The 16,377-nt window shown below is 31.3% G+C and overlaps 1 pseudogene; it reads left to right on the top strand.

The window, feature by feature from the left end:
- Positions 1 to 3,453: 3,453 nt before the first annotated feature.
- LOC140670828 (uncharacterized) lies at positions 3,454 to 11,943 on the top strand (annotated as a pseudogene).
- The last annotated feature ends 4,434 nt before the right edge of the window (positions 11,944 to 16,377 follow it).

The following is a 16,377-nucleotide window of genomic DNA, read 5'->3' as shown; positions in this document are numbered from 1 at the left end:
ATTTGTTCACATCAATCATTATTTTGAAAAATTTTATTGATATTTTCCCAACCCTGGTAATCCAACCCATGTAATAATGTATAAATATTTTTTTAAATTACTTTTCGTATGTTTTGATGCGTTGGTTGGGGCAATGTGCCCACATTTTTGTGCGCCCCCACCGTCGGCGTCGTCGCCATCGTCGCCGCCGTCGTCGCCGTCCTCGCCGTTCTCGCCGTCATCGTCGCCGTCTTCGCCGTCGTCACCGACGTCCTCGCCGTTGTCGCCACCGCCATCGTCGCCGTTGTCGCCGCCGGCGTCGTCGCCGTAGTCGCCGTTATCACCGGCGTAGTCTCTTTTATGGACCCCTCGCTTCGTGCTAACAAATAATATATTATTTATTATATTCATAAGAAAAGAGAGAAAGAGAGAGAGAGAGAAAGAGAGAGAGAGAGAGAGAGAGATAGAGAGAGAGAGAGAGATGTCAGGGATAGAAATTATCAGCTAATATATTATAATTTATGCATCGTAATATGAAACATACATTTTTATATTCAACTGAAAATAATAAGAAAAAAGAATATATAAAATATAAAACAGTACTTACTCATTCTCCGCATCTTGTTGCCACTTTCGAGACGCTGCTCGCGAATGGAAGAAATGCACACACAAGAAATAGTTGAACGTACACAGTGATATCAGACCGGGAACGCGGCTCACTCTCTGTATGACGCACCACAAGCGCGAGCCGTGAATATGTGGCACCGAGCATGCGCAGAGCTCACATATGTGCGTACACGTATACGGCTCTTTCTTGTATGCGTATCTCTTCCACACGCTAAAGCAGCGAGCAACGTCCCGAATTAGCACTTCACTTACACAGCCGAAAAATCACTGATAATTTACGCCGTCCAATTACGAGCACATACACCGTTGCATTCACTGTTTGAAAGCGAGATCGAATGAGGAGCAAACGAGATGACTAACATCAAAGAGTTCCGAAGTCTTGCTCGAGAGACTTTTTTTGTTTACTGATTTTCGTATACATGTCATCTTACTACAGAAAATCAAACTTTTTTATTTTGCACTGTATCGATCTGAAAATAATTTTAATGAAAAAGATTTTGAGAATGACACCAAATGTAACATAAATTGGATAATTTTTAATTAAATTTATAAATAAATTTTTACAATTTCGGTAAAGTGCAACATGAAAAAGTTTTTCTGTAATAAGATGTTATATATATATATATATATATATATATATATATATATATATATATATATACAAAGGGAAAATAATGGATAAAAGAAATCTCGCGAGCAAGACATCAGCACTCTTCGATATTAGTCATCTCACTTGCTCTTTATGCGTTCTCGCTTTATCTTTCGGCGATTCTTCGGTATCGCAGAGATTATCTACAAAAAATTAAAATCTTATGAAAGAAAAGTAAAACTTTTATTTCGCATTTTAGCGATTTAAAAATAATTATAATGATTCAATTGGATTTTTAAGATTAAAATGGTATCAAATATGATTAATTAAACATATCATAGATATTATATAAATCATTTTAATAATTTATTTATCAAAAATTATTTAATTTATGTCACGTTGGCTGTCATTTTATTTCTTATTAATACATTATAATTATTTTTGAACATATAAAATATATAAATAAAAATTGTACATTTTTATGGGGACAATCGTGGCAGATAACATCATGACATTCCATTTCCAGATTTGCAAGTTTATTAGAAAAAAAAATATTTACAAAGTTGTGCGACGCTAATACAAGAGTTATATATTCGATCAAACTGAAACATAAATAGTATAATAAAGATCACTAAGATCTGTAGGGGCATTGCTATGATGCAGGCTTCTCACCGGACTCGGGTTCAAATCCGAGTAAGACGGTGATTTTTTTCGTAAAAGGTGTCCGCATCGCCCGCATTAGCCGGATACGTTCTCGCACTGCCTGCGTTTAGCATTCCCAAATGGATCATATTTTTTGCATTTTTTTTTAATTAGGAGAATTTTCAAAAATCATTTAATTTATGAAATTAAATACCGCACTAATATTTTAATAATAATACGCTAGTAATGGTGAAATATATATGTACATCTTTATCTTTATATAAAAAGTTTACAACTTTTTATTTATATCGACATATATAAGAGTAAAATGAGCAAAATAAATACCGAATTTATTAGTTTTGCTATACTAATAACATGTCTACACATGTACCTCCATTTTAATACAAATTTACAATTGTATGTACTACAATTGTGTGTGTGTGTGCGTGCGTGCGTGCGTGCGTGCGTGCGTGCGTGCGTGCGTGCGTGCGCGCGTGCGTGCGTGCGCGCGTGCGCGTGTGTGTGTGTGTGTGTGTGTAAAGTTGATAATTTTATATGAAGATATATAGATATACACACGTTATTAGCATACTAATTAACAAGACTAGTTCGGTATTCAAGTTATTATATTTATCTTTGACACATTGAAATAAGCAAAAAGTTGTGCATTTTATATGAGGATAAAGCTATATGTGTGCACATCGAATTCGTGTATTATTACATTAGTTCAATGTTCAACTTGTAAATTTATAATCTTACATAAAGATTTAATTAATATGTTTGGTTTTATGAACCGATTGGCAAACAGATTTACAATCGTAAAAACATACATGTAAAATTAATCGCGCACCCTAATGGAATTTAAACAATTTAAAATTTTGATTTATAAATTATACAACATGAAAAATCGTAGTTTTATATATAACTCGGTGAGCGAGGGTTAGTGACAGATTACTAATTTAAATGTTACAATCATATGGTAATCTGTACAACTTCAAATAAATGTAAATGTTAGAATCCTATTATAAAATATTATATTATAAAGTACTATAAAATATTTGTAATAATTAATAAATAATAGATTTGTTGAAAGAATTTAATGAAGTTGTATAGATTACCATATGGATTGTAACATTTAAATTAGTAATCTGTCACTATCCCTCGCCTCATATAAAATGCACAACTTTTGATTTATATCAATGTGTCAAAGATAAATATAATAACTTGAATACCGAACTAATCTTGTTAATTAGTATGCTAATAACGTGTGTATATCTATATATCTTCATATAAAATTATCAACTTTACACACACACACAATTGTAATACACACAATTGTAAATTTGTATGAAAATGGAGGTACATGTGTAGACATGTTATTAGTATAACAAAATTAATAAATTCGGTATTTATTTTGCTCATTTTCCTTTTATATATGTCGATATAAATAAAAAGTTGTAAACTTTTTATATAAAGATAAAGATGTACATATATATTTCACCATTATTAGCGTATTATTATAAAAAAATTAGTACCGTATTTAATTTCACAAATTAAATGATTTTTGAAAGTTGTCCTAATTAAAAAAAAATGCAAAAGATACGATCCATTTGGGAATGCTAAACGCAGGCAGTGCGAGAACGTATTCGGCTAGTGCGGGCGATGCGGACACCTTTTACGAAAAAGTCACCGTCTTACTCGGATTTGAACCCGAGTCCGTACGGTGAGAAGCCTGTACCACAGCAATGTCCCTACAGATTTTACAAGAGGAGTATATGACGTTGTGGTCACCGATTCAAACGAGGATTTTTTTATGTGTAGTACTTAATTAGAAACAAGTTCTGTTAAAGCGAGAGAACGCGCTTCTCAAGCATTCGTCTAAAAAAAAATTTTGAAGATTTGCCAACATTTCTGAAGACGTTGCGATGAAGCATTATTGAAGTGCCCCAGTGGCTCGGTTGGTAGCGTTCTTCCTTTGTAACCGTGAGATCCCTGGATCGAATCTTGCCATGTGTAACTATTTTTTTTTCTTTTATTTTTGTGTAATTTATTTTTTTTGTTCCTAGGAATATTTTATAACATTAATAAGTAAATATTACAATTTTTTTAATAATTGACATTTTATTTTTAACATTTTGTTCCATATATTAAAAAAAAATTTGAATGCTTTCTGTCAAAAATATAATATAAGAAAATATTTAATATACGAGAAATATATTACTACTAATAAAATAAATAAGTAAATTTACAATAATTTTTTTTTTCGTTAGCATATTAGCATTATAAAGGTCGAAATATATAAAGAACGAAAATCCGGTATCTTGCAAAGGCACTACTGATTCCATTAATTAATATAAAAATTTTGTAATATGTAACGTTTGTTGTAAGAATAAAAAATGTATGCTATACAAATTTGTTTGATTTATTTTCGTTCTTTATATATTTCGACCTTTATATATTATTTACAATTAATCCTAATATGCTAACGAAAAAAAAAATTATTGTAAATTTACTTATTTATTTTATTAGTAGTAATATATTTCTCGTGTATTAAACATTTCCTTATATTATATTTTTGACAGAAAGCATTCGAATTTTCTTTTAATATATGGAACAAAATGTTAAAAATAAAATGTCAATTATTAAAAAAACTGTAATATTTATTTATTAATGTTATAAAATATTCCTAGGAACAAAAAAAAATAAATTATACAAAAATAAAAAAAAAAAATAGTTACACACGGCGAGATTCGATCCAGGGATCTTGCGGTTACAAAGGAAGAACGCTACCAATCGAGCCACTGGGGCGCTTCGATAATGCTTCATCGCAACGTCTTAAGAAATGCTGGCAAATCTTCAACATTTTTTTTAGACGAATACTTGAGAAGCGCGTTCTCTCGTTTTAACAGAACTTGTTTTTAATTAAAAGTACTACACATAAAAAAATCCTCGTTTGAATCGGTGACCACAATGTCGTATACTCCCCTTGTTAGTGATCTTTATTATACTATTTATGTTTCAGTTTCATCGAATATATAACTCTTATATTAGCGTCACACAACCTTGTAAACATTTTTTTCTAATAAACGTGCAAATCTGGAAATGGAATCTCATTATGTTATCTGGCACGATTGTCCCCATAAAAATGTTAAATTTTTATTTATATATTTATATGTTCAAAAATAATTATAATGTATTATTAAGAGATTAAAGTGACAACAAACGTGACATAAATTGGATAATTTATAAATAAATTATTAAAATGATTTATATAATATCTATGATATGTTTAATTAATAATATTTGATACCATTTGAATCGTAAAAATCCAATTGATTCATTATAATTATTTTCAAATCGTTAAAATGCGAAATAAAAGTTTTACTTTCCATTTAAAAGATATTTTTTTAGTAGACGAGAAAAGAGATCCTCAATACCGGAGAGTCATCGAGAGAGAAAGAGAGAGAGAGAGAGAGAGAGAGAGAGAGAGGGGGGGGAGGGAGAGGAAGAGAGAGAGGGGGGAGAGAGAGGGGGAGAGAGAGAGAGGGGGGAGAGAGAGAGGGGGGAGAGAGAGAGAGGGGGGAGAGAGGGGGGGAAAGTTGTATAATTTTCTATTGATACACTTTTTCTGCGGAATATTCAGTAACGCTACAAACGAATCAATATATTGTTTTGATGTTTATAATGTGAATAAACTGTATCACTCACTCACTTATTCACTCTCTTTTTCGCTCTTTTTTTATCTATGTTTCTCAAAATTATCTTTCTCTATCAATTCATTTATTCGTACATGTTGTATGTCTATAATAAATAGACATACTATCTGTGTTTATGTGTGTTGTGTAGCATAATAGTAATTCTATATACATATATACATACAAGCTATTGAAAGATTAGATGAACTTTGAAAGAAAAAACAGGACTTCAAAATAAACATTTTTTGATATACTAGTTTTCTCTGTACGACGTTTCGTTGTAATATATAGTATAAAATTAATGTTTCGTGACTTCAATAATAATACTAGACTAAAAGAAAATTTCATAGTCTTTTATTTCTTTTCAAAGTTTCTCTGTCTAATTTTTTAACACTATATATATATATATATATATATATATATATAGTGTTAAAAAATTAGACAGAGAAACTTTGAAAAGAAATAAAAGACTGTATATATATATATATATATATATATATATATATATATATATACAGGGTGGACCATTTTAATCCATCCAGTCGAATATCTCGAAAACCAAGCCCGGGAGAGAAAAATGTTTCAGACAAAAGTTGCATGGTTTCGAGGGGACCATAAGATGGTACCATTGGTTTGACCTTGAAAAATCATTTGAAGGTCACGTAAAGGTCACTTTAAGTTTTTTAAATGGAACACCCTATATATTTTTACATATTCTTGTAGCTCATCTCGAGAGCTTTCCAAAACACTTATGACAAAGTATTTTTCGTTAAGTATTTTTTGAGTTATAAGGATTCAAAGTTGCAGTATTTTGACATAAAATACAAGATATCTCGTAAAATATTCATTTTTTGATTATCTTACTCTAATACTTTTATGCACAGAATAATGAGACGAATCAATTGGTGTAAAGAAAACATAATTATGTTAAAGTAAAAATGTTAGTTGCAAATTCAGATTTTTACTTTAACATAATTATGTGTTTTAATTATGCCAATTGATTCGTCTCGTTATTCTGTGCATAAAAGTATTAGAGTAAGATAATTTAGCACATACTGTAAGTTTCGCAGATATTTGAAAAGTGAAAATTGATAAAAGAGTTATACCATACTTTAGTTATACCACTGTACAGAACTATTTTATGTAAGCATCTAATGTACATTTGTATTATCTGCCAAAACAAAAAAACATTAACATAATTCAATTAGATTACAGTAATAAATATTCAAGGTGATGCCCTTCTACCTCAATGTATTTTCCAATTCTTTGTAGAAAAGGTTGATATTGAAAGAGACATACTTTTACGTACACATCAATCTTTTCTACAAAGAATTGGAAAGTGCATTGAGGTAGAAGGGCATCACTTTGAACATTTATTACTGTAATCTAATTGAATTATGTTAATGTTTTTTTGTTTTGGCAGATAATACAAATGTACATTAGATGCTTACATAAAATAGTTCTGTACAGAGGTATAACTAAAGTATGGTATAACTCTTTTATCAATTTTCACTTTTCAAATATCTGCGAAAGTTACAGTATGTGCTAAATTGAAAAATGGTTCCTACAAAAATTGTTAATTTTTTTACGAAGAATAAGAATACAAAATAAAAAATGTAGGTTTCCATTTAAAAAAATTAGATTGACCTTCAAATGATCTTGAAAACATTCTCCAAATAAAACATAAATCATGCAATTTGCTTTCCCTCCTAAAGTCAATTAACTTTTATTTACATTTCTTTCTCCAACGCTTCGTTTTTGAGATATTTCGCATTATCAACTTAAATGGTCCACCCTGTACATATATATCTACTATTATACATTATTTTTATATAAAATGTTCGGAAAAGATATTTTGGCGAAAAATTGTTTTACTTTTAAAAAAAATATTATAAATTAATAATTTCAAAAAATTATTAATAATTTTTATATCAAATGTCAATTAAAATTTTCCTTTTTTTAATTATGCACTTTCGGAAAATGTCCACATAAATTTTTAAATAGTTTGAAATTCTTCAATAGCACCCCGGGAAAAAAAGGTCCATATAAAATTGGCCATATATGGATTTTGTCAATATCGGAGCATTTTTATTAGTTCTTCCTCTAATGTCCCGGAAAAAAAAGTTGGCCATATATGAATTTTGTCAATATCTGATCATATCTTGCCAAATATAGTTATATATGATAATTAAATAAAATCATATATGATATCATATGATTTTATTTAATTATCATATAATATCATATATGACTATACTTGGTAAGACATGATCAGATATTGACAAAATTTATATATGGTCAACTTTTTTTCCGGGACATTAGAGGAAGAACTAATAAAAATATAGTTAGAGAACTAAAATCTGTATGTAATTATTGGCAATTCTTTGAATCATAATTGTAGCAGTACATTTTTTGTCTTGAATACCCAATTCTTGAAAAAAAAATTATCTGAATTTGATTTATTTTGCCTCTTTTTTTTTGAATAATTGAAATTTTTCGCAAAAATACCTTTTGTGTTATTACACTATTTCTTATTATTATTTATGTGCACACTCTCGCGCGCGCATAAATAATCGCGAAACAGTTACTATATTTGAAAAATAAAAGTACAGTCTTTTGTTTATCTAATATTAAAATAAAAATTTATTTAATATATATATATATTTATATATATTATAGTAGTTAGTGCCAGAGGCGATCTATTCGTGTGCTGGATGAAAAAATATTTCATATCAAATGTGGTTTGCATGAACACTCTAAACTATTTATCCCAGAGGCGATTTCCGTGTGTTGGGTATTTAAAAATTATTTATCCCAGAGGCGATCTATTCGTGTGCTGGATGAAAAAATATTTCATATCAGATGTGGTTTGCATGAACACTTTGAAACTATTTATCCCTGAGGCAATTTCCGTGTGCTGAGTATTTAAAAATTATTTATCCCAGAGGCGATCTATTCGTGTGTTGGATGAAAAAATATTTTATATCAAATGCGGTTTGCATGAGGATTACAGTTTTTTCAAAATGTTGAAAACGCATTTGTTATAAAAATATATAATTATTAATTTTTAATACCAATTAGATAAATATTTGTAAACAAAAGACTGTGCATTTATTTTTCGAAGAATAGTGATAAAATAAATTTTTTCGTATCAACTTTTTAATTAATAAAATAAATTTTTTCGTATCAACTTTAATATTAATTTATTTTTTGCAGGCGACAATTATTGAAGCTAATGAAAACCGAAGATGACTCCAAGAGCACTAACATTTTAGTACGGGTACTATCAACGGATCCATCGATTTTCGTAAATCGACAGAATCACTTTCTGATGTGACGGATTCGAACGTTAGTACCCAGACAATACAGTGCCTGGAGTCAACCTCACATACAGGTATGTGTAATGAAAATGTCGATCATTGCGAAGATAACTATTTTGTTATTGATAATGGCCCTCTGGATATAAATCATATCCAGGAAAGCATGCCTGAAGGCCGTCGCATTGTTGATATTTCTTTCATGTGGAATGAAATCCACAGAACATTCAATAATCATGCGCGAGGTATAGAGTGCCAATTTAAAGATTGGAAACTCATAAATTCTCGTCGCATTGGGTTCATGACGCAATTGTTTTTCAAGTGCCAAGTGTGCAATTATAAAGCCAACATTTGGTCAGAACCCAGAAAATCGGAAACATTGGACATTAATACAGCTGTTGTAGCAGGCACTGTTACAATGGGAAATGGTTATGCCCAGCTTGAAGAGCTGTGTGCAGCCATAAATGTTCCTTGCATGTCCGAAACAACTTACGTCAAATACAGAGAGAATGTGGTTGACGATTTTCAAAAGACAGCCATTGAAAATTGGCTGCCGAAGTTGAGAAGCAGCTCACTCTGGAAAAAAACGAAGTTATAAACGGTATTCCGTATATAACAGTCGTGACGGATAGTAGTTGGATGAAGAGATCGTACGCCTACGACTCTCTTTCCGGTATTGGAGCCATAATTGGTTACCGCACGGGAAAGATTCTCTTCGTCGGTATCCGCAATAAGTACTGCACATTATGTGATGTAGCAGAGCGTAAAGATATTGAGCCAAGAGCTCACAAATGCTACAAAAATTTTGATCGCAACGCAAGCTCCACAAGTATGGAAAGCGATGCGATCGTGGAAGGTTTCAAATGTAGCCTCGAAATGCATGGACTGATTTACAAAATTGTTGTTGCCGATGGTGACAGTAGTGTATATCAGGCCATTGTTGATAACAGACCATACAGTGAACATAATGTGATAGTAAAAAAAAATAGAATGTACTAATCACTTGCTTCGCAATTTATGTAAAAAGCTGAAAGCTGTGGCAGAGACGACTCAGCCAAAAACCATGCAGAGACGGCATGGTTTTGTAAAATTGCGAAATATTGTAAAGCACAATATTTTAAATATGCGTAAAGAAATAGAAAAGGCCGCCAAGCTACGGAGAAAAGAGGAACAAACACCTCAACATCATAAGGCTATGAAATTACAAAAAGATATTGAACATTCCTAGCCATGTTTTTGATGAACATAAGCGATGCGAAGCACGCGGTCATGTATGCAAAGAGAATGGTAATGAAACAATAAATTATGTGCCATTTCTAGAAAAATACGGTCTGTATCAAAAAATAGAAGGTGCCATCAAATATCTCAGTGGTTATTCCGACAGTTTGTTGCTAAATTTAACTAATAATCCTGCAGAATCGTTCAATTCGATAATCTGCAAAGAAATAGGTGGAAAACGTATTATGTTTGCTAAACGAGGCTCTTACAATGAAGAGTTGCGGGAGCAGTAGTTCAATACAATACGCAACAAGTCCTTACACAATTGCATCAAAGCATGTGTAAAACTGTTCCGCCTATTATCGAGAATCTGGAAAAACGATGACAAATAAAAGTTGCAAAAACCAGAGAATCTCGACAAACACAGGGAAGACAGACAAAATTAAAACAAGAGTCAGGAACAGATCGTTATTACGATCCGCAATCGCACAAGCCGGATCTTCCATCCGATATGTTCGAACAACTTCGACAAAATAATTTAGAAAAGTTGTCCGAAAATGGAAAAAATTGGCAAAAAATTGAACTTGAAACCAGAAACCAAAATAAGTCCGAATTGTCATTAAGACGTGAAATGTTAACGGCATCTAATTTTGGAACCGTATTGTCGCACGAGACCGACAACGTCTTGTGCTGTGACTGTCAAAAATATTTTATATCCTCCATCTATTGATAATGCGGCTATGAAATATGGTCGCGATAAAGAGGAAATAGCAAGGAAAGAACTGGCGATGAAATTAAATAAAGAGATAAAACGTTGCGGATTATTTATCGATACTAATAATCCATCCTTGTGCGTCTCTCTCGTGCGTCTCCTGACGGACTTATTGAAGCAAATGGTCTTGTGGAAATTAAATGTCCTTTGTCGGCTGAACATTTAACAGCAGAAAAAGCCATAGAGACATTGCCTTCTTTAAAAGTCATTTTTGATAAAAAAGATCCTAATAAAATGAATCGGAATCACCGATATTTTTATCAAGTTCAAGGTCAATTAAATATAACACAGCGAGAATATTGCATTTTTGCTGTTTGGACGCCGAAAAGTATTAAAATAGTGCAGATTAGTACAGACAATACGTTCTGGAAAAATCAAATACTGCCTTTTTTAACACGCTTTTATCACGAATGCATGTTTCCAGAAATATTGGATAGTCGCTATAATAGGCATATGGCAACTGGTGCTACTGCTTTGGATACAGAGTAAGATGATGATTGTATCATAGTCAATTATTCAAATCACAAACGTGATATAACTAAAGAAGATTTAGCAAGACATGAAAAAATTTTAAATGCGATTGCTCCTCTCTTTGTTATAATGAATAATATCTTGCTATCGATAGCAAAATAAACGATGAATCATTAGATCGTTTTTTGCGTATCGTTAGAGAAACTTCAGATTATGAAACACAAAGTGTGCAATCTGGAGTTCCCTCATATGATTGCAACCAGTCAGAGTAAAAAAAGCTTACAAATCATTGGAGGCAATTGTAGTGATCACTGGAGATGTATTTTCTTTGATGGCATCAAACTTCACGTATATGACAGTCTATCTGGCTGTACATACGACAAGTTGGTAGCTAAAGAGAAAAACTATATACATCTACGTTATCTTACAATAAATAAAAGTGATATTATTTTTGAAAAAGTTAAAACACAACTTGATGGCATAAGTTGTGGAATTTATGCTGCAGCTTTCACCACAACTATAGCCTTAGGAGGCAATCCTTGTAAAGAAAGTTACTCGAACAATGTTAAATGTATGAGAGAGCATCTTTTTAACATTATAGAAAGTAATAAACTGCTGTCTTTTCCTAAATGATTTATCATTATCTTGCAGAAACTTTGCAGAAAAAGATGCCTCAATCTTGTTCGTGAATTAAAATCAGAGAGACATAAATATAAATAAAATATTTTGGTTGCGTTCTCACGGGAATGGGCGATGGAGGGGTCCATTCTATATTTTCAATATTCAAAACATTTCACATTTTTGCTGATTTATCGTCTTTTATACGTTTATTTAAATGTATTAAACGTATACATAACAGTAAAGTGGATGTATCTGCTTTATCCGCTTTTATATATATGAACACAATATTTCTTATATTAATTATTTACTTTTAAAGAATGAAGTGTGACTATATGCCTAGTAAACACAAAATAACAGTAATATAACATTGTTATAATTTTTCACTCAACAATATAAATGTTATATACAAAGCATGTTATATGGCAATTACATTGTTGAGTGGGAAATTATAACATTGATGTTACATTACTATTGTTTTGTGTTTACTGGGTGTATGTGTGTGTGTGTGTGTGTATATATATGTATATATATATATGTATATATATACACATATACACATATAGTTAAACTTCATTCTTCTTAGAAAAGCATATAATTAATATAAGTAATATTGCGAAATTTTGTTGAAATATATAAAGACAGAAAAATGCTATAAAAGCAGATACACATCTATTTTTCTATTATCTATTCGCTGAGATATGTTTAAATAAACATGTACAAGACGATAGAGTAAAAATGTTAAATGTTATCTGATTATTGAAAACAATAGCAGAAATCGCTATTATATGTATAAAGATTTAGTCGATAGAATTGAAATTATCGGTATTATCGATTCAGTCGGTATTACCGATAATTTTAGTTCCGCTTAAATGAGGACGCTCCCGTCGGAGTTCGACATTCACTGTTGGATTCTCTTAACATCGGATAATGCTTTCGAGCAGCCTCTATAAAACGCAAGAAAAAATTAAAGTTTAATAAATTGATTTATATAATTTTGTTTCAAGTTAGGTCAATGCAGAAAGTCTTACTTTTTATGATATCTATTAGCAGAAGTGAATTTATGGCAAAGTTTCCTTTCTGGCATTTCCATGAACATTTCATAGCCAATTTATTGGAAAATATTTTTTCCAAGCTATGTTTTATTTGATCCTGAGATGAGTCTCCTCCAAGCAAATAGAAAAATGTTTCCTGAAGCATATAATTATTACAATTATAACGACATACTACATTTTTCATACATGAATAATGTCGAAACATTATATATTTCAATATACATACTTCAGAGATTAATATGTAATAGAAAATTGTAAATATGAGTATATATATGTACAGTAAAATTAAGTTAAAATATTCAATTATGTTAAAAATATTTTCGGCCGCATAATTCTCTGAGTATCGACATCATACAAGCTATTTACATTTTTTCAATCTTTTTTAATTTACATGTTTAATTAAATATACGATGCAATTATATTTTAATTGAATAAGTAAGTGGGGAATGTACACTACCCGTTAATGATTCGTTCCTATTTCTCCTAGAAAATAAAGACGACGCTATAAATAAACTATAAAAAAAACTGTAGCGCCGTCTCTATTTCCTAGAGGGACGAATCATTGACGGGTAGTGTATATACTATTACCAGTTGTTTTTTTCCATCTTCATCATTCTTCAATGAAGTGTTATACTGCAGCAATTTTCGATGCTTTTTAAATGATTTTGTAGGGATAGTCGAAAAATTATTATATCTTGGACCTACTGCTGCAAATATTCTGATTCGTCGTTTTTTTGTTTCAATTGCTCAAAAAATTCATTTTGTTGTCTTAATAGCTTTTTAATTTCTATCGTGTTCTCTAAAATCTTAATTATATTCTGGCTATCTGTAAAATTACAATTGTTATAGTCCGAGACTATAACTAATTAATATTATAAAGATACAAATAAATATTATATATCGATAAAGCATAATCGTTAAGACAGCGATTGCGAAATGCTAACGAAATAAGCATTGCGATATCCGCATACCGCGATTAGGCGCATTGACCGCGCGTGCCGCTGACATAGCGAGCCACGCGCGAAACTGGAGACGAAGCCGGAACACCGCGGTGAGCGTTGCTAAAGAGTGCAAACCAGGAAGTCCGACCTTTGGACCTGCTGCGCTTGCACTCAGCGCGAGTTGAGCAACCCGACCGAATTTTAAGACGCTCGCTCAACAGTATAAAAAACCCACCCGCGCTCAGACGCCGGGGCAGTCATAAAGAATAATCGAAGTGCGCGTAACTGCAGCAGGCAGTCTCGTACGATCGCATTACGTATAATCGCAACCGCCGTGTGCCGAGTAAGCCCAAGTGCGAACCGCCAACCTCCACGACGACCAATACAAAAGGCCCATTTCCACCTACGCTACAACGCCAGGAAAAAAACCGCCCTCGCCATCATAGGCAATAACACCGCTCTACACCTCTGTATTTGAGTAAAAATGTACTATATTTCGATAACTACTACAAAAGTCACGTTATTAAAAACAACGAAGCCTGCCTGCGCCCTGAATCCTGCTATCCTCCGCGGATCCCGAACCCAGTGCCGTACCACGGCACAACACATGAATGAAAGATATGATTGATGTATCTATAAGAACACATCATTTATATGAATATTTCGTTGGCAGACAACAGAATTTTATTGATATAAGTATAGATTTACATGAACGAAAAAAAATTATAATTTATGTACTGATGCACTTGCGGTTTTAAATAAAACTTTTGTTAAATTAATAAAGGCTTAGTTTGCCAAACCAAAGAATTTGTTGAAAAATTACAATATAGAAGTTGAATAATATAAATCATATAATTCAAGAAACTAAATAATATGTTAAGCTAACATAATAGTTTTGTTCTTTTCGTAAAGTCATTTAGTTAATCCTTCCCAATGATGTTTTATTAGAACTAAATACTTCTTTCAACACGGAGAAAATTCTATAGTAAAAATTTCTCCATGAATGGAGCCTTATAGTCGATTGAGGGAACTTGAAATTTCGTAGGATAATAAGATAGTTTAGTTTGCAAAAATATTAACTGTGTTTCTGAAATGAAAATTACGAATAAAAAGATACAGAGAATATCATAAAATATATATGTTTATTAATTACAGTCTAAATTACATTTAAAAAAGAAACATGAAACATATAAAAAACATTTTATATTACATGTAGTATAGATAATAATTACACTTAGTCAAATAAAATATATAAATTACCATTGGTCATTGTAATCACATTTTGAGGATCATACATGAATAAATTTTTTAATCTAGTAAGTTTCCAAACACATGTTTCCGTTACTTCATATGCGCAATAATGTTTGTCACTACCTTTAGTATGCAACTCTACATATATAAAATAATATCTGGTCCATATTATCAATAATTATATAACGAATTTTACCAAACACGATATTATTATTATCTAAATGTAGCTATAACTACATCTTTACGATAAATAATACCATCGTTTTTAAAGTATCAAGTATATGTTTGCATTGGATGTCTAATGGAAGAACATGTTTAAAGTTACAGTAATCTTCAAGATCATTTATTCTTTGGTTTAATGTAGGCCCCCAACTTAATCTATTAGAGAATCCTTTTCTAGTAAGAAATCTATGACATAAAGCGAGTTGTTTCAATGCTAAAGTATAAAAACAATTTTTACGTGACATTATTACTTTAGTATTGTCTTTGAATGTTTTATGTTTTGCTTCGAAACGCAAGCTCGATAAATGTTTGAGTGGTCCGAATTGTTTTAAAAGTCGTAGATAATGTAATAAAAGATGGTGTTTAGGTTTAAGTGACTCAGCAAAAACTTCCAAATACGAATGGTGTTCAGATATCAATGTTTCGAATAGTTCGGTTGTTGCAGATGTAAACGCTGAATTATGATACTAATAATTTCACGCAAAGTCAAACTTTCGAAACTGTATGATTTACAGGGACGAGATCACCGATGAGAATACCGAAATGTTGGATTAGGAAAACCATTTCCGATGCTGAGATTATCAAATATTGCGTTTTAAGAGCATTGTTTGAAATTGAAACTGGTACATTTTTTGAAAAGTTTCGACCACAATCAATATGATGCAAGCGCTCATTTAAAATTTCGAGAGAAAAAAAATGTTCTTTAGTAATAAAAATATTTAAAATTTTTGCAATCTCATATCTACATATCCCTTCAAAAACATCATGCATGATATCAGCAGTTGCGTTTTCTATAATATGAAAGTTTGGAATTTCGTTAAAAATGCACTCAGCTTTAATGCCAGTAGAAAAATTTTTGCAGTACTGTCTATAATTTTCAACAGTTCGTAACATGTGAAGGTTTTCTTTAACTTGACTTTGTGTTTCGATTTTGTTCGCTGTACATATTCTGCACCAATTTTGTGAGTTGAAGCTGGTCA

Source organism: Anoplolepis gracilipes, chromosome 11, assembly GCF_047496725.1.
Source record: "Anoplolepis gracilipes chromosome 11, ASM4749672v1, whole genome shotgun sequence".
In the NCBI taxonomy this organism is placed as follows: Eukaryota; Metazoa; Arthropoda; class Insecta; order Hymenoptera; family Formicidae; genus Anoplolepis; species Anoplolepis gracilipes.
Note: the sequence above shows the minus strand (reverse complement) of the source record. Positions and strands in the feature narration are given on the sequence as shown.